Here is a 19,349-nt window from a genome sequence, read left to right as displayed (position 1 = left end):
AGAACCTAGTCAAGAGATGCTTGGGTGGCTCAGACCTGCCTTCAGCTCAGGTCACGATCCCAGCCAGGGTCCCAGGATGGAGCTCCATATCAGGCTTCCTACTCAGCAAGGAGACTGCTTCTCCCTCCCCTCCCTGCTCATACAACCTCTGTGTCTCTCTCTGTGTCAATTATTACCAAAAAAAAAAAAAGAACCTAGTCCAAGCCCTCAAACACACATACTGGCTCCTGCCCCAGGGCCTTTGCTCCTCTTCTCTCTTCCTAGAACATTCTTCCCCAGATATCTACCTGGCTCTTTCCCTCTCCTCCCTTTTTTTTTTTTTTTTTTTTTTTTTTTTTTTCTCCCTTAAGTTTTTGCTTAAATGTCTCCGTGGGGCCTCCATCCCCCTTCTTGGTTTCCATTCATCCTCTCACTCCTCGTTCTCGGGAGGAGGGCCTTCCACCGAGGCAAGGACCATCTCTCCTGTTCCTCTGCACCCCAGCCCCTGGGCTGGCCACCCCCAGTAGGCTCGCAGAAGCAAACACGAACGGGTAAGGGGAAGAAGAAAAGGGCCAGCTCGGGCCTCTGCAGCCTCCGGAAGGTTCCATCCTGCAGATTCCGCAGCGGGCGGCTCGGGAAGGTCAAAAGGTCAGGGTCCGGGTGGTTCCCGGCGGCGCCCTCCCACCGTCCCCCTCCTCCCCAGCCCCTGGGCCCCCGTCGCCGCCCCCTTTCAACACCCGCAGCTCCTCCGCGGGCGGAACCCACTGAACCATATTTTCCAACCGGCGCGGCGGCGGCCGAGGATCGCGGGCCCCTGGCGGGGGGAGCGAGCGCCCGGGCGGGCACAGCGCGGCGCGGCTCCGCGAACGGCCACCAGGGGGCGCCAGGCCTCCACGGAGGGGGCTCCCCGGGCCGGCGGGGTCGGGGCCGCGCGCTCGGGCCTGGGCCTGCCCTTAGCTTAGCCCCGCGCAGACCCAGGCCGGGGCCGCGCTCTGGCTGCGCGCCCTGGACGTGTCCCTTCCCCTTTGGGAGCCTGCGTGATCGCCTCCGCAGAATAATGGGGGCGGGTGGCCCCCGGGGACAGGCACCTTGCAAGGCTCCGGGGGACTGATGGGGCTTGGGGACTCCCAGCAGGGTTGTTCCTTCGCATCAGCTCACAGCAGCGGTTCTCAAAGTGTGTCCCCGGGGCATCCGCCTTTGGCCCAGGGCACCATCCCGCATCCCTGGGTTCGGGTCCCGCATGGGGCTCCCTGCATGCATGGAGCCTGCTTCTCCTCCCTCTGCCTGTGTCTCTGCCTCTCTTTCTGTGTCTCTCATGAATAAATAAATAGAATCTTAAAGGAAAAAAAAAGATAAATAGGTTTAAATTTTTTAAAAGGAACAATTAAAAAAAAAAAAAGTGGGTTTCAAAGGAGCAGAACCTGAGAACCCTCCAGAAATGCATCCCTACCGAGACCTAACTTCTCCCGCTGTCCCCAAATCAGACCCTTTTATTTAAACTCTGGGGTGTGTCCCTCAAACAGTGCTTAAGCGGGGTTCTGATAGTGTTCAGGTGGATTTAGAGAGGTAAAGAGCTTTCCCCCAGTTCACAGGCTTTGAGGAGTAGAGCTGGCATTGAGGGGAAAAAACACATTGTCTTACTGACTGCAAAGCTACAGTCCTGAGTTGGGGTGTGATGTGTGTGTACACACACCTCGTTAGTGGCAGAAATTCAGAAATGCCCCTTTTGAGGGGCTCCTGGCTGGCTCAATCAGTACAGCATGGATCTCTTGATCTCAGAGTTAGGAGTTCAAGCCCCACCTTGGGTGTGGAGAATATTCAAAAATAAAATATTTGGGGTGGGGGGAAATGCTCCCACTTGGCTCAGTTAAGCATCTGCCTTTGGCTCAGCTCGTCATCCCAAGGTCCTAGGATCAAGCCCCCCAAATCGAAAAAAGTCAGGGCCCCTGCTCAGTGGGGAGTCTACTTCTCCCCCTACCCCTGCTTATGCTGTCTCTCAAATAAATGAAATCTTTTTTAAAAATGAACATAAAATCTTTTCTTTTTTTTAACGCCCCCCTTGAGGGACGCCTGGGTGGCTCAGTGGTTGAGTGTCTGTCTGCCTTTGGCTCAGGTGGTGATCCCTGCGGGGGTCCCTAGATCAAGCCCCACACTAGGTTCCCCACAGGGAGCCTGCTTCTCCCTCTGCCTATGTCTCTGCCTCTTTCTGTGTCTCTCATGAATAAATAAGTAAAATCATTTTTTAAATAAATAAATGCCCCCTTTGAGTTCTCTTTAGAGCTAATCTAAAGCTTTAAATTCTCTACAGCAGTGGTTCTCAATCTGGCTGCACATTAGAATTAGCTGAGCTCCTTTAAAAAGCATATCAGTAAAATAAATAAATAAATAAATAGAATAAAAAATAAAAAAGCATATCAGTGTGTGGTCCTATCCCCAGACCAATTAATCCAGAATTGCTGGAAGCATCTGTGCTTTTAAAGACTCCTCAGGTGATACTGATGCCCAGTGAGGATTGAACACCACCAGACTGGAAGTGCCATCTTGCTATTTACAATAAAGCCTCTGGTGTTTGGGTAATGAGGAAAGTGCTGAGGCCAGAGAGGCCTGGGGGGTCAGAGCCTGCCTGTGCTACTCTCTGAGCCTGGTTTCTTCATCTGCAGAATCAGAGTCGCAACAGGAGCTTCTCATTTGTCCATAAGGAGGAAACTAGATAAACAGCAGCACTTGGCCTGGGGCTTGGCTCTGGGAAGAAAGGGTAAAGGGGGCTGCAAACAGGGAGACATTTGCCATATGCTGTGTGCAGTGCAAATCCCTGTGAGCTCCCCTAATCCTTACCAAGAACCCCACTTCCTTGCTAGAGACACCTGGGACGACTGGATGGCTCAGCGGTTGAGCGGTTGAGCATCTGCCTTTGGCTCAGGGAGTGATCCCGGGGTTTTGGGATCGAGTCCCACGTCGGGCTCCCTGCATGGAGCCTGCTTCTCCCTTTCCCTGTGTCTCTGCCTCTCTCTGTGTGTCTCTCATGAATAAATAAATAAAATATTTTATAAATAAAATCTTAAAAAAAAACAAGGGGCTCATGGCTGGCTCAGTTGGAAACACGTGACTCTTGATCTTGGGGTTGTGAGTTCAAACCCCACGGTGAGGGTAGAGATTACTTAAAAATAAAATCTTAAATAAAATAACAAAAAATTATAAGAGTCCCAGGCAAACCAGGAGGAGTTGGTGTCCCCAGGCCAGACCTTACAGTGTGATTCTAACAATTAAAGATGCATATTTTGGGGTGTCTGGGTGGCTCAGTTGGTTAAGCACCTGCCTTCAACTCAGGTCAAGATCTTGATCTTCAGGTCCTGGGAGGTTGTCTGCTCAGCAGGAAGTCTGCTTCTTTCTTTCTCTCTCTCTCTCTCTCTCTCACCCCATCCCCGCTGATTGTTCGCTCTCTCAAAGAAAGAAAATATATATTTTTTAAAAGTGCAGATTTTGGGCAGCCCATGTGGCTCAGCGGTTTAGTGCTGCCTGCAGCCTAGGGCATGATCCTCGAGACCCGGGATCGACTCCCGAGTCAGGCTCCCTGCATGGAGCCTGCTTTTCCCTCTGCGTCTACCTCTCTCTCTCTCTCTCTCTCTCTCTGTCTCTATGAATAAATAAATAAAATCTTTAAAATCAATCAATAAAAATGCATATTTTGCTTACAGTTTACCTCTAAACAACTGCTTCTTACTAGAGTTCAAAAAGCAAGTTATTTTGTTCCCAGGGAAAGGGGGCAGCTGCAGGGTGGCACCAGCCGAGAGGTCAAGAAGGGGCTTCTCAGGACACTTCTATGGTGTGTGATTCATGCTCCGTATGCTGACCTCAGAACCAACTTGCGCAGGTAAGTTTCTAAATCAGGCAGTGGCTCCGTTACAGGAAAAGCCAGACTGCCCTGAATCAGACATTGGAATGTCAGCTTTTTGCCTCCAAAGGATCCCCAGAAAAACCTGTTGTTCAAGCAAAAAGCATGTTGAGAGAGTCTGTGGTGTCTCAGAAGGGGGGAGTCAAGGGTGGATGCTTACAGGGCTTGGGGGCCTAGAACTGGGTGCTTTCAAGACGGGTCTAGCAGGAGGGAACTGGTTAGAATGGGCAATTGGACTGGTGGGCGCAGCAGAGCAGAGGTCCTGAGGTGAGTCTTGACAAGCAGCTTATTAAGTTTGATAAATAAGCTACTTTCGTGGGTTCCCGTAGTCCAGGAGCAAGCATTTCCTGGAGCAGGTGGCTATTGGCAGACTGGGTTAGCCCAGGGACAGGAGGGCACTTGACTTCGGCCTAGCTCCCAGGCAGCCCGGCTCCGTGCATCGCCCTGGGGACTCCGGGCCTCCGTCCCCGCCATCTGCTTGCTTGGCCATCCCCAGGGGGTGGAGCTTGTCCCTGTGGCCAGTGCCAGGCCATCCCCCGTCCTCATTCCAGCCTGGAAACACTCAAGCAGGCGAGCACCTTGATACCTGGGAGGGAGTCCTGCAGCTTCTCTGCTACCTTGCTCAGGAGAAGAGCCGCCCTGCTGGGCATCAGACAGTCCTGGATTCCAGTCCAGCTCCTCCACCTTCTGATCCCGTGATGTCAGATCACCTCCCTTCCCCAGCCAGTTGGCCGAACTGGCCGCACCTAGTCACAGGGCCACACCTAGCCGTGTAGGACTTGTGCTCAGCCAGATGTGTGCATGATTTAATTTTTTAATTAGGGTTTTTTTTGGGGGCGGGGGGAGTGGGCACCTGAGTGGCTCAGTTGGTTAAGTATCTGCCTTCTGCTTAGGTCGTGATCCTGGAGTCACTGGATCCAGTCCTATGTCTGACTTCTCCCTCAGCCCGTCTGCCACTCATGCTTGAGCGCACTCTCTCTCTCTCTCTCAAATAAATAAAATCTTTAAAATTTGTAAAAAATTTTTAAATTTTGGGATCCCTGGGTGGCTCAGTGGTTTGATGCCTGCCTTTGGCCCAGGGCATGATCCTGGAGTCCTGGGATCGAGTCCCATGTCAGGCTCCCAGCATGGAGCCTGCTTCTCCCTCTGCCTGTGTCTCTGCCTCTCTCTCTCTATGTCTATCATGAATAAATAAATAAAATCTTTAAAAAAAAATTTTTTTTAATTTTAAGTAAACTCTACACCACACGTGGGGCTTGAACCCAGGACCCTGAGATCAAGAGTCCCATGCTTTCCGGGATCCCTGGGTGGCGCAGCGGTTTGGCGCCTGCCTTTGGCCCAGGGCGCGATCCTGGAGACCTGGGATCGAATCCCACATCGGGCTCCCGGTGCTTGGAGCCTGCTTCTCCCTCTGCCTGTGTCTCTGCCTCTCTCTTTCTCTCCGTGTGACTATCATGAATAAATAAATTTAAAAAGAAAAAAAATTAAAAAAAAAAAAAAAAAGAGTCCCATGCTTTCCAACTGAACTAGCCAAGCACCCTAGGTCTGTGTACCATCCGGGATGGGGAGACCGACATTCTGCAAAGGATCTCCGCAGTTAATCTATTCTCACAAATGTGGTAAGGGCTCGAAAGAAAAAGGAGTAAACAGTGATTAAAGCTGGGAGGTGGGGGTGCTAGCCTAGTTGGGGGCTCCGCCGGGATAACACTGAAGTTGAGAATTAGATGAGTCAGTCATAGGGTCAAAGGGAAACAAAGTGGGGCAATGTTCAGAGCAAAGAGCCAGAAGGCCACGCAGAAGGAAGAAGCCCAGGCTCGGTTTTAGGAACTAAAATTGAAACTAGGGGCATCTGGCTGGCTCAGTCGGAAGAGCATGTGACTCTTGATCTCAGAGTCGGGAGTTCGAGCCCACTGGGTGTAGAGATTACTTAAAAATAAATAAATATAGCTTAAAAAAAAAAAAAGCAAAGCAAAGAAAAAGAAACTAAAACTAGCCTGACTCTGGAAAGTCTAATTGAGGCCAAAAGGGCTCATGACAGGGCAGCCCCAGTGGTGCAGCGATTTAGCACCGCCTGCAGCCCAGGGCATGATCCTGAAGACCCTGGATCAAGTTCCACGTCCGGCTCTCTGCATGGAGCCTGCTTCTCCCTCTGCCTGCCTGTCTCTCTGCCTCTCATTCTCTCTCTGTGTCTCTATGAATAAATAAAATCTAAAAAAAAAAAAAAAAAAAAAAGGCTCATGACAGCTGGCCCCAAGGTCAAGAACCCATGGTTCCTGGTCCGGAGATGGTACATGGAGTAGCCGTGCAGATTTTTGCCTTTATCATGTATTTTTTAAATGGATTCAGTGTAGTTTTTTTTGTTTTGTTTTTGTTTTTTTAAGTGGTTTCCCGGGACGCCTGGGTGGCACAGCAGTTGAGAGTCTGCCTTTTGCTCAGGCCTTGATCCCAAGTTTGGGATTGAGTCCTACATTGGGCTCCCCGCAGGGTACCTGCCTCTCCCTCTGCCTGTGTCTCTGCCTCTCTCTGTGTCTGTCATGAATAAATAAATAAAATCTTTAATAAAAATTTAAAAGATAAAAAAAAAGTGGATTTCCATTACAAATCTGGATTTCCTAGACTTTTTAAAAAATCGTAAGTTCGGGGATCCCTGGGTGGCTCAGCAGTTTAGCACCTGCCTTTGGTCCAGGGCGCGATCCTGGAGTCCTGGGATCAAGTCCCATGTCGGACTCACTGCATGGAGCCTGCTTCTCCCTCTGCCTGTGTCTCTGCCTCTCTCTCTCTCTCTATCATAAATAAATAAATAAATAAATCTTAAAAAAAAAATCGTAAGTTCTGGCCGTATTGGGCCCACATTTCTGAGCAGGAACTAATAGATGGAGCAGAGCAGAGCTGTAGATTTAGTTTTAACTTCTGAAGTGCAGCCTGAGCTGCTCCTTGCCCTGTAGGGCCCCTGAAAGCATTTCAGTTCCAGACCCTAATGCTGGGCCTTGCAGGCTGCATTAAGAATTTGGAAGAGGGCAGCCCCGGTGGCGCAGCGGTTTAGCGCCGCCTGCAGCCCAGGTCGTGATCCTGGAGATCTGGGGTCCAGTCCCACATCTAGCTCCCTGCATGGAGCCTGCTTCTCCCTCTGCCTGTGTCTCTGCCTCTCTCTCTCTCTCTCTCTCTCTCTCTGTCTCTCATGAATAAATAAATAAAATCTTAAAAAAAAAAAAAAAAGAAGAATTTGGGAAGAGAGGGATGCCTGGGTGGCTCGGCTATTGAGCATTTGCCTTTGGCCGAGGGTGTGATCCTGGGGTCCCAGGATCAAGTCCCACATTGGCTCCCTGCATGGCTCCTGCTTCTCCCTACCTGTGTCTCTGCCTGTCTCTCTGACTCTCATAAATAAATATATAAAATCTTAAAAAAAAAAAAAAAAAGGAAAGAAAAGAAAAGAAAAAGAAATTGAGAAGGGATCCAGGGCACCTGGCTGATTCAGTCACCATGTGACTGTTGATCTCAAGGTCATGGGTTCAAGCCCCACTTTGGGTGTTGGGCTTACTTAGGAAAAAAAAAAAAGGAATTTTGGCAGAGATCCAAAGTGCAATGAGAAGGCGTGGGAAGGGTTTTCAGGTGAGGAGAAACATGACGGTTGGGTGACTCTGGCTAAACATAGAGAAGGTACAGAGGTTGGAAGACATGGATGGATGTCAGTGGACCAGGAAGGTAGCCGTGAGCACGGAACTCCGGGCTGGTGAAGAGGGTGGCTCTTCTCTGTCCAGGGTGGGGGCAGCAGATGCGGAGGGGCTCAGACTCCTTGCTCACAGCTGGGTTGCTTCTGTTTTTGTTTGTCTTAAAACAACAGAAATCGGGGCACTTGGGTGGCTCAGTTAGTGAAGCGCCTGCCTTCAGCTCAGGTCATAACCCTGGGGTCCTGAGATTGAGCCCCGGGTCAGGCTCCCTGCCCAGCGGGGATCCTGCTTCTCCTTCTCTGTCTGCTGCTCCCCCTGCTTGTGCCCACTCTCTCTATATATATCAAATAATACAATCTTTAAAAAAAAAAAAAATTTAGGGCAGCCCGGGTGGCTCAGCCGTTTAGCGCCACCTTCAGTCCAGAGCCTGGTCCTGGAGACCAGGGATCGAGTCCCAGGTGTGGCTCCCTGCATGGAGCCTGCCCCTTCCTCTGCCTGTGTCTCTGCCTCTCTCTCTCTCTCTCTCTATCTCTGTATCTCTCATGAATAAACAAATAAAATCTTTATTTTTTTTTTCAAATAAAATCTTTAAAAAAAAAATGTATTCTCTCCTGGTCCTGGAGCCCAGAAGTCTGAAATCAGTGGCACTGGGTTGGAATCAAGGTGTCAGCAGCTCTGTGCTCCCTCTGGAGGCAGAAGGTAAGAATCCACACCTGCCCCTTGCTTCTTCCAGCTGTCCTCGGCTTGTGGCCACAGCATTCTGGTCTCTGTCTCCACCGTCCCATCGCCTTCTTTCCTCCTGTCCTCAAAGCTCCACTGCCTTTCTCTTCCGAGGATGGCATTCAGGGCCCCCTGGCTAATCCAGGGCAGTCTCCCCACCTCAAGACCCTTGGCTTAATCGCATTGGCAATGGCCCCTTATCCAGGTAAGGTAGGATTTACCGGTCCTGGTGTCTTTGGGAGCCATTCATCAGCTCCAACACTCCCCGTCTCTGAGCCTTGATTTTTCCTCCTGTTAAATGTCACACGGAACTCTCTGTAGCTGGAGAACCTCGGCCAGATGGGACAGGTCCACACGGTTTTCCTGTCCTGTCCCCCCACCTTCACATCTCCCCGTGGGTCCCTTCACTCCAACAGGCCACTTGCCCACTTACCGCCCCAGAAACTCAGCATTTCTGGAAATGCAGCCCCGACTCTGCAACTTGCCAGACACTGTCCCAGGCCCCGGGCCTACAACAGTAATCAAAACAGGGAGAAATCCCTGATGCCCTTGGAGCAGGTGAGGAGACAGACAGTAAACAGAGACTGTGTAGGACCCTGAGTGGCAAGTGGCTTCGTTTGCTGGGGCTGCCATAACAAAGTGCCACAGACTGGGTGGCTTACAGCCACAGAAACGAATCACCTGGCAGTTCTACAGAGTGGAAGGCCAAGATCAATGTGTCTGCTGGCGGGGTTGTTTCCTCCTGAGGGCTCTCAGGGAAGGATCCATCCCAGGCCTCTCCTCGGCGCGTAGACACCCATCTGCTCTATCTCTTCACTCTGTCAGTCCCTGCGTCTCAATTTCCCGTGTTTGCAAGGACACCAGGCATATTGGGTGAGGGCCTACCCTAATGAGCTCATTTTAACTTGCCAAAAAGACCCCCTCAAATAAAGTCCCATTTACACTGGAGTTAGGACTTCAACCTGTGAGCTCTGGAGGGTATGCAGTCCAGCCCGTAGCTGTAAGTATATGAGAGCAGCAAAGCAGCGTGAGAGTGTGTGTGTGGGGGGGTGCTGTTCTAAACGGGGGGCGCAGGGAGGTAACACTTGGGCAGAGACCTAAACAAGAGAGGGTAAGGATGTCAAGAAGTGTATGGTGGAGCGGCACCTGGGTGGCTCAGTGTGTTAAGCGTCTGCCTTCTGCTTAGGTCATGATCTCAGGGTCCTGGGATGGAGCCTTGAGTCGGGCTCTTTGCTCAGTGCAGAGTCTGCTTCTCCCTCTCCCCACCTCCATACTCTCTCCATATCTCTCTCTCTCTCTCTCTCTCAAATAAATGTAAAATTTTATTTTAAAAAAGTGTATAAGGAGGAGCATGCCAAGGAGAGCAAATGACAAGTGCAAAGGCCCTGGGGGTCAGAGGGTTGTCATGTGAAGACAGACAGATGAAGGTGCATGGTGAGCTGGGGCACAGATTGCATAGGGCCTGGGGGGCCATGCTAATGGTTTTTGTTTCTGGGCCGCCTGGCTGGCTCAGTTGGTAGGGCATGCAACTCTTGATCTCAGGGTCATGAGTTCAAGCCCCACGTTGGACATAGAGCTTACTTAAAAAAAATAGCTTGTTTCTAAATTTGTGCAAACTTCATTCTTGAGGGGTTTGTTACTGTCTGGTTGTCTTTAGAGTTACAAGCTAACTTAAGTAAGCTCCTCTTTTACTCTGCAAAATCTTCTTAGTACTTTAGCTGGATGGCAGCCAGCTTTCAAAAAATTTTTGTAAATAATTTATTGACCTGAAACTCAACATAACATTCACCATTTTAAAGGGAGCAATTCAGTGGCACATAGTACCTTCCCAGTGCTGTGCACGGACCACTGCGCCTGGTTCTGAAACATCTCCATCACTTCAAAATCGTGGTAAAGAGTCAGACTTCACTCCATGGAGGGTGGGCATCCCAGGAGGATTCTGAGCTGAGGAGGGATGAGACCCGACGGTCACCCTGTCACAGAGAACAGACTGTGGCCTGACCAGGGGTAGAAGTGGGTCTGTCGGGACGCCTGAGTGGCTCAGCAGTTGAGTGCCTGCCTTTGGCTCAGGGTGTGATCCCGGATTCTAGGGTTCAAGTCCCGCATTGGGCTCCTTGCATGGAGCCTGCTTCTCCCTCTGCCTGTGTCTCTGGCTCTCTGTCTGTGTGTCTCTCATGAATAAGTAAATAAAAATCTTTAAAAAAAAAAATAAAAAGAAGCAGGTCTGTCGATGAGACTGGCTGGGCCACCCAGCAGGTGAAGATAGCTGGGGTGGCTTGGACTTCTGCTGGGAGTTCAGGGAGGGTACCGAGAAGTCAGACTCCGAGTTATTTATTTATTTGCTTGTTTTTAAAATATTTTATTTATTTCAGAGAGAAAGAGAGTGCACGAGGATGAACAAGGGGAGGGGCAGAGAGAAAGGGAGAAGTAAACTCCTTGCTGAGCAGGGAGCTAGACTGTGAACTCGATCCCAGGACCCTAAGATCATGACCTGAGCTGCAGGCAGATGCTTAACTGACTGAGCCATCCAGGCACCAAGTGACCTATTAATTTTATAGCTGGAGGTGTGCACCTCTTGACCCCCTTCGCCTATTTCACCCATCTCCCCGACCCAGGCGTTTTTTAAAAAATTATGATATGGACACCTGGGTGGCTCAGCAGTTGAGCATCTGCCTTGGGCCCAGGGCATGATCCTGGAGTCCCGGGATCAAGTCCCACATCGGGCTCCCTGCATGGAGCCTGCTTCTCCCTCTCCCTGTGTCTCTGCCTCTCTCTGTGTGTCTCATGAATAAATAAAATCTTTTTTTTTAATTAATAAATAAATAAATAATAAAAATACTTTATTTGAGAGAGAGAATGAGCAGGGAGGGGCAGAGGCAGAAGGAGAAGGAGATTCCCTTGCTGAGCAGAGCCCCCAGTGTGGGGCTAGATCCCAAGACCCTGAGATCATGACCTGAGCCAAAGGCAGCTGCTTAACCCACTGAGCCACCCAGTGCATCCCCCATTTTTACCATTTTAAGTGTAGAGTTCCGTGGATTCAGTGCATTCACAGTGTTGCACCACCATCACTACTGGCCTTCTCCAGAACTTTTTCACCTCCCCAAAGGGAAACTGCACATAAATTGGACGTTAACTCCCCGTCCCTCTTCCTCCAGGCCTTAGCTACCATCCTTCTACTTTCTGTCTCTGAGAAATTGCCTGTCCTGGTACCTCCTGTGAGTGGGATCATACAGCCTGTGCCCTTCTGAGTCTGGCTTAGTTCTCCCAGAGTAGCACCAGCAAGGTTCATCGGTGCAGGAGTGCGCAGAAGCTCAGGTGCAGGCAGGAAATGTTTCCACCTGCAGCCTGACCACTTGCCTGCCCACCCCCTCCCCTGTGGTCTCAGCAAGAACCTGATCTTCACAGGTTCACAGCCTGATTCTGCTCTATACTTGCTGGGGGGTGGGGGGGACGACACCGGGTGAACCCCTCTGAGCCTCAATTTCTCCATTTCTGAGTAGAGACGATGGCTCCCACCCTAGGGGATCATTCTGATATTCAGGTGAGCTGAAACCACCTTGCCCAGTGCCCGGCCCCACTGGAGAGTAAACCAGATGTTCCTGTTGCCATCAACCTGGACATCCAAGCTCACCCAGTATCTTGTTAAGAAAGAGCATTCTGGGGATCCCTGGGTGGGGCAGCGGTTTGGCGCCTGCCTTTGGCCCAGGGCGCGATCCTGGAGACCCGGGATCGAATCCCACATCGGGCTCCTGGTGCATGGAGCCTGCTTCTCCCTCTGCCTGTGTCTCTGCCTCTCTCTCTCTCTCTCTCTCTCTGTGACTATCATAAAAAAAAAAAAAGAAAGAAAGAAAGAAAGAGCATTCTGTGCCTGCTACCCACTGGTAGCACACACGTGTATACTGTCACCCTTTTTGTTCTGTGGCTTTGCAAGTCAATTCGCTCTCTCTCCTTTTTTAAAGATTTTATTTATTTATTCATGAGAGACAGAGAGAGAGAGAGAGAGAGAGAGACAGGCCCAGGGAGAGGCAGGCTCGCTGCGGGGAGCCGGATCCCAGGACTCCGCAAGTCAATTCTCATATTGACATTTGACTTCACCTCTTCGCATTAGACTCTAGGTTTTTTGAGGAATATTTCTCTGCATGCCCTGAGGGTTGAACCCTGAACAAATACAGTAGGGGTTTGACAAATATCTCCTCTGCTAATGAATGGTTAAATCCTCTCCCCTCCTGCTGTCTTCCCAGCACGATGGCCCCAGCTCTATCAGGAGGAGGCTCATCTGTTCCTTACAATGCCCAGCCCCAGGCGGGGACATTCTCCCTAAGTACCCAGCTACCTCTGGTCTCAGGCACTGTCACCCAAAATCTGCTCCCATCCCTCCCACACACAGAATGAAGCTCCTTAAAAATCGCCTTTGTGTACCCCTCTCCTACACAGTCGAGAAGCGTGTCACATCAGTAATGTGACAATAATACTAAGTCCTAAACAGACACAGACCTTTGCAGGTATTTTCAACAAGGCTTAAATATGCAGAGACCCACTGACCCAGCAATCCCAAGTCTAGGGATGTTTTCCTATGGATAGCCCTCGCCCAGGGTAGAGGAATAAGTGTATTTATGGTTGTGTTGTTCATAATAGCCAAAGACTGGAAATGACCCAAATGTCCCTCATTAGGAGGTGGTTAAATAAATAATAATACAACAGCACAATGGATACTACTTCACAACCATTTTAAAATCATAATAATAGTAAAGAATAAAACAGGGGCACCAATGGCTCAGTCCATTGAACGTCTGACTCTTGATTTCAGCTCAGGTCTTGATTCAGAGTCCTGGGAAGGAGTCCCACATTGGGCTCCCTGCTCAGTGGGGAGTCTGCTTCTCTGTCTCGTCTCCCCCTCCCCCCGGCTACTGCTTTCTCACTCTCCCTCTCAAATAAATAAATAAAATCTTTAAGGGGTAGCCCCAGTGGCCCAGAGGTTTTTAGTGTGACCTTCAGCCCAGGGCGTGATCCTGGGGACCCAGAATCGAGTCCCATGTCTGGCTCCCTGCATGGAGCCTGCTTCTCCCTCTGCCTGTGTCTCTGCCTCTCTCTCTCTCTCTCTCTGTGTGTCTCTCATGAATAAATAAATAAAATCTTTAAAAAAATTCTTAAAAAAAATCTTAAAAAAAAAGATTCTTTCTCCCTCTCCCTCTGCCCCTCCTGCTTGTGCTCTCTCTCTCAAATAAATAAATCTTTAATATATAAATAAAATAAAATAAGCAAAAATAAGACAGGCCTATGTGTATCAATAGGGAACAATTCTCTGAGATGAACGGATGAGTGCCGAAGCAGGAAGCAGAGCAGTGTGGGTGACTTGCTGTTTGTGTGAATCATCGGAGGAGGAGGGGAGATCATGTGCTGGCCCCACACAGACCCTTTCTGCTAACTGCCAGCAGTCATTGCCTCTGGGGAGGGCATCAGAGGGTCAGGGATGGAGGGAGACTTAGTTTTTCCCTGAATAAATATCTGTATAAAAATACAGAATTTTTTCTGTATTTTCATTCTTTACAATGCACGTGCATTTCCTATTCAAAATACATGTTAAATTACTATAATCAATGTATCATATTTTTGTCAGGAAGCAGTAAGGTTTGGACCTCATAGTAACAGGATGCACCATTCTTGAAAGGTTGAGAATTCTCAATCTGTTCTCCGTTGAATGATGTCAGCAGAAGCTGAGTGACCTTGAGAGTTGATTTCTGGGATGATGTCTTTGCATAAATGCTCTGTTGGCAAAGATCACCCCTGGCCCTTATAAGGTATTTCACAGTTTTCAAGGCTGAGAGCCTCTTTACTTTTCATGATCTCATTTACCTTGACAATTTTGGGGATAACTGGGGCAGGCAAGGAACTTGTCCAATATCACACAATTAGAAAATGCCTAAGCCAAACCTGAACCCACAGCTTTCTCTGCTCCTTTCACATGGCTTGGAGTGGCAATCTGTTTTTGTTTTTGTTTTTGTTTCAAAGATTGATTGAGGGATGCCTGGGTGGCTCAGCAGTTGAGCACCTGCCTTTGGCTCAGGGAGTGGTCCTGGAGTCCCAGGATCCGGTCCCACATCGGCAGGCTCCCCCCTGGGGAGTCTGCTTCTCTGTCTTCGTCTCCCCCTCCCCCCTGCTAGTGTTTTCTCACTCTCCCTCTCAAATAAATAAATAAGATCTTTAAGGGTCAGCCCCAGTGGCCCAGAGGTTTTTAGTGTGACCTTCAGCCCAGGGCATCATCCTGGGGACCCAGGATCAAGTCCCACGTCAGGCTCCCTGCATGGAGCCTGCTTCTCCCTCTGCCTGTGTCTCTGCCCCTCTCTCTCTCTCTCTCTCTCTCTCTCTCTGTGTTTGTATGTGTCTCATGAATAAATAAATAAAAGCTTAAAAAAAGATTGATTTGAGAGAGAGTGAGTAGTGGGGAGGAGCAGAGGGGGAGAAAGAGAGACGCAGAGAGAGAAAGAGAGACGCAGAGAGAGAAAGAGAGAAGCAGACTCCCTGTTGAGCAGAAAGCCTGATGTGGGACTCGATCCCAGGACCGGAAGATCCACAGCCTGAGCCAAAAGTAGATGCCCAACTGGCTGAGACACCCAGGCACCCCTTGGAGTGGCGATCTCTTGAGGTCATCTGAGACATCCAATCCCCGAAGGTTTATCAAGTGCATCTGTGTGTCAGTGACCTATTTGCCAGTGACTACCATATTCCTAGGGCCAGTGGTCCATACTCAGGCCTCACCCAACCTGACCAGTTTGGACAATTTGACAAGATGGTCACTGCTTCCTTCTTCAAACACTTTCTTCCTAGGACACCCTTGTCCTGATTCTTTTCCCCATCACTGGAAACTTCTTGTCATGTTTGTTGGCTCACTGTACCCAAAACTTCTAGCTGTGGAGAGCCCCAGGGATTGGCCCTTGGTTGAACCTTCTACTTGTCCCTAGAACCTCCTGTTCTAGGTGGTATGTTGATATTGTGGCTTGTTTTTGTTTTGTGTTTTGTTAAGATTTATTTTTTATTGTTTTTATTTTTATTTTTTTAAGATTTATTTTTTTTAAGATTTTTAAGGGACACCTGGGTGGCTCAGCAGTTGAGCATCATCCTTTCACTTATTTATTTATAAATAAATAAAATTTAAAAAAAAATAAAGATTTTTAAAAAGATTTTATTTATTCATGAGAGACACATAGAGAGAGGCAGAGACATGGGCAGAGGAGGAAGCAGGCTCCATGCATGAAGCCCAATGTGGGACTCGATCCCAGGACTCTGGGATCATGCAGATGCTCAACCACTGATCCTGCCAGGCGTCCCCCTCCCCCACCTTTTATTTTAGATTTTATTTATGTATTCATGAGAGACATAGAGAGGCAGAGACACAGGCAGAGGGAGAAACAGACTCCCTGCAGGGAGCCCGATGTGGGACTGGATCCCCGGGTCTCCAGGATCACAACCTGAGCCAAAGGCAGATGCTCAACCACTGAGCCACCCACAAGATCTTCTTTTTAAGTTATCTTTATGCAGTTATCTTACAGTTCAAGGTGGGCTTGAACTCACAACCCCAAGCTCAAGGGTCACACATTCTACTGACTGAGTCAGCCGGGCGCCCCTGTATTGTGGCTGTTGATACTATCTGTATGATGACAGTGCCCACATTTATACCCCCAAGCAAACTCCCCCTGCACACCATAATCTAACTCCCTCCTGGAGGGCTCCACCTGGATGACTGTGGGTTCCTGACCTCCTCCCACGTTCTCCCCCAACCTGCCCTTCGGCAGCTCTTCCATCCTGCTGGCTCTACCTCTGTCCTACTGGCTGCTCTGCCCAAAAACCCCTGAAGCCACCCACGCCTCTCCCACCCTGTTAGCTGAACTTTACAAGTAGATCTGGATTCTTTCCCCTTCTCTCCACCTCACAGTCTCCACCCCCTCTGAGCCACCTTCACCTCAGGCCTAGAATATTCCAACAGCCTCCTCACTGGGCTCCCTCCTTTGCGCTTGCCCCCTCAGACAGTCTGTTTCCTTTTTTTTTTTTTTTTTTTTTTTAGATTTTATTTATTTATTCATGATAGTTACACAGAGAGAGACAGAGAGGCAGAGACACAGGTAGAGGGAGAAGCAGGCTCCATGCAGGGAGCCCGACGTGGGATTCGATCCTGGGTCTCCAGGATCGTGCCCCAGGCCAAAGGCAGGCGCCAAACCGCTGCGCCACCCAGGGATCCCAGACAGTCTGTTTCCAACCCCACTGCCGAGTTAACCATTTAGAACATGTCAGTCTGTCTCTCTTCTCTGCTCAAAAGCTGCCAGTGATTTCCTGTCTTATGTGGAATAAAAACCGACCTCCTTAAAACAGTGATCCTATTTTAAGATTTTATTTATTTATTCATCAGAGACACACACAGAGAGAGAGAGAGAGAGGCAGAGACATAAGCAGAAGGAGAAGCAGGCTCCAGGCAGGGAGCCTGATGTGGGATTCGATCCCATGACCCCGGGATCATGCCCTGGGCCAAAGGCAGACACTCAACTGCTGAGCCACCCAAGTGTCCCAATGATCCTATTTTAAAAAGGCCCACAGGCCCCGCCCTTCCTGGGTACCCTCTGACTTCCTCCACTGCTATTTCTTTCCACAGAACAGAAACTTCCAGCACAGCGAGCTCCTTGCAGCACCCAGCACCTGTGTACCTGCACCTGCACCTACAGACTCTCAGGACATGCTTCTCACCTTCTCACTTCTTGGCCTTGTGCTGAGCATGTTTGGGGCTGTCCTGTGCACTGCGTGATGGTCAGCATGAACATTCCTGGCCATTCCCCATTACCAGCTCTAGTACCTCCCTGTCTCCAGAAATTGCCAAATATCCTCTGGGGGGCAAAGTTACCCTGGCTGGGAACCACTGGCTTACCTGCAATGCACCCAGATACCCCATGCCTTCTCCCTAACTTTCTTCAGGTCTTGACTCAAGGGTCACCGCCCTACTGTGGGCTCTGTCCACCCTGATTATCACTGCTGCCCACCTCAACTCCCTACCTCCCTTCCTGCTGTATTTTTCTCCATAGCCCTCATCACCATTTTTTTTTTTTGTTTATTATGTCTCTTCTTAATAGACCATATATTATTATTTTTTAAAGATTTAATTTATGTATTTGAGAGAGAGAGCATGGGAGAGAGAGAATAAGCAGTGGGTTGAGGCAGAGGGAGAGGGAGAAGCAGACTCCCCACTGAGCAGGGAGCCTGATGCTAGGCTCCATCCTAGGACCCTGGGATCATGACCCAAGTCGAAGTCAGGTGCCCAACATACTGAGCCACCTACATGCCCAGACCAGAAGCTTTAAAAAGACAAGGACTGGGGCATCTGGGTGTCTCAGTGGTTGAGCATCTGCCTTTGGCTCAGGGAGTGATCCGGGGTCCTGGGATGGAGTTGCACATCAGGGTCCCCGCAGGGAGCCTGCTTCTTTCTCTGCCAGTGTCTCTGCCTCTCTCTCTTTGTGTCTCTCATGAATAAATAAATAAAATCTTAAAAAAAAAAAAAAAAAAGCCAAGGATCTTTGTCTTTGTCTATTGCATTCCTGCTGTGTCCCAGCACTGACAGCAGGACCAGGCACATAATAGACACTCAATAAACAGTTCTTGAAGGAACAAATAAACTCCAGGCCTTGTAACAGCTGCAGGAACATGAGACCGTGGCCTTAAGAGACTCACGTTCCCTTGTGGGTGCCGGAAGTAAATAGATGAATAAAATACATGCAGTGGGCAGGTGGTGATCAGAGCAAGGAAGAGAAATAAAGCAGGTGTACTGTTTTCCGAGGACTATAGTAACCAAGTACCACAACCTGGGCACAAACAGCCGCTATTTATTGTGTCTCAGTTCTAGAGGCCAGAAGTCTGAAACCAAACTGTGGGCTGGGCCCTGCTAGTCTGAAACCTGCTGGAGAAAACTTGTAGGCTCCTTCTTGCTTCTGCTGGTCTATAGGCACTTTTGACTCTCCTTGGCTTATAGACACCTCACTCCAACGCTGTGTCTTCACAAGACCTTCTTCCTGTACTTCTCACATCCTCTTCTGTGCCTGTCTCCGTGTCCAAATTTGTATGTAAAGACACCAGTCTTATTGGATCGGGGTCACCCTCATGACCCCATTTTAACTTCATTACCTCTGTAAAGATCCTGTTTCAAAAAGGCCCCATTCTGAGCTACTGGGGTGGGCGTGGGAGGTTGAACATATCATTTGGGGGGGGACACACCGTTCAACCCCCTAACAGCAGGGTATGAGGTTGAAGGGTGCTGCTTTAGGGAGGGGGTAAGGGAAGGCCTGGGTTGGTGACATTTGAGCAGAGTTCTGAATGAAGAGAGGGGGTGAGTCCTAGGGACATCTGAGGGAAGGGCATTGCAAGGAGAGGGAATGGCCAGTGCAAAGCATTGTAATCAAGATACCTGCCTCACTGAAAAAAAATCGAAAAAGAAAAGTCAATAAAAAATGTAAAAATTAAAAATAAAAATAAATTTAAAAAATAAAAATGATAAAAATAAAATTTAAAAATAATTAATTAATTAAAGAAAAAAGAGAGAGAGAGAGATACCTGACTTCCAATGCTGTGAGGATTCAGTGGCTTAATAGATGAAAAAAATCTAAAAGCTGGCACATAATTAGCAGGCGGTCAGATCATCACTGTTATCCATCCTTTTTCCAGGCTTTGCCTCCGTGCCTGCTGTGGGGCTGGGGATCCAGAGTGAGCTAGTCAGACACTATCTGGTCTTGGTGGTGCTCAGGGCCTAGCTGGGGAGACCAAGAGCCAGCAGGTCAATATATAAGAGGAGCATATAGGGGATCCCTGGGTGGCTCAGTGGTTTAGCGTCTGTCTTCGGCTCAGGGTGTGATCCTGGGGTCCTGGGATCAAGTCCCATGTCAGGCTCCCTGCATGGAGCCTGCTTCTCCCTCTGCCTGTATCTCTGCCTCTCTCTTTCTCTGTGTCTCTCATGAATAAATAAATAAAATCTTTAAAAAAAAAATCAAGAGGAGCATGTGGTCTGATGGTTGATAACCTCAGCGCTCAGTCCAGCAGCGTGATGTCATAGAGGGTGACTG

The 19,349-nt window shown here is 49.2% G+C and overlaps 2 long non-coding RNA genes across 2 annotated transcripts; one reads left to right on the top strand and one right to left on the bottom strand.

Moving 5' to 3' along the window:
- Nucleotides 1-209: 209 nt before the first annotated feature.
- On the top strand, nucleotides 210-5,135 carry LOC144298470 (uncharacterized). The gene is made up of 3 exons (XR_013365407.1): nucleotides 210-627; nucleotides 3,734-3,850; nucleotides 4,765-5,135. It is a non-coding gene; the product is annotated as an uncharacterized LOC144298470 (long non-coding RNA).
- An 11,491-nt stretch (nucleotides 5,136-16,626) lies between these two features.
- LOC144298471 (uncharacterized) lies at nucleotides 16,627-19,310 on the bottom strand. Its single transcript, XR_013365408.1, has 2 exons — nucleotides 18,844-19,310; nucleotides 16,627-18,332 (listed from the first exon to the last, which is right to left on the bottom strand). It is a non-coding gene; the product is annotated as an uncharacterized LOC144298471 (long non-coding RNA).
- Nucleotides 19,311-19,349: the final 39 nt, after the last annotated feature.

Source organism: Canis aureus, chromosome 26, assembly GCF_053574225.1.
Source record: "Canis aureus isolate CA01 chromosome 26, VMU_Caureus_v.1.0, whole genome shotgun sequence".
Lineage (NCBI taxonomy): Eukaryota > Metazoa > Chordata > Mammalia > Carnivora > Canidae > Canis > Canis aureus.
Note: the sequence above shows the minus strand (reverse complement) of the source record. Positions and strands in the feature narration are given on the sequence as shown.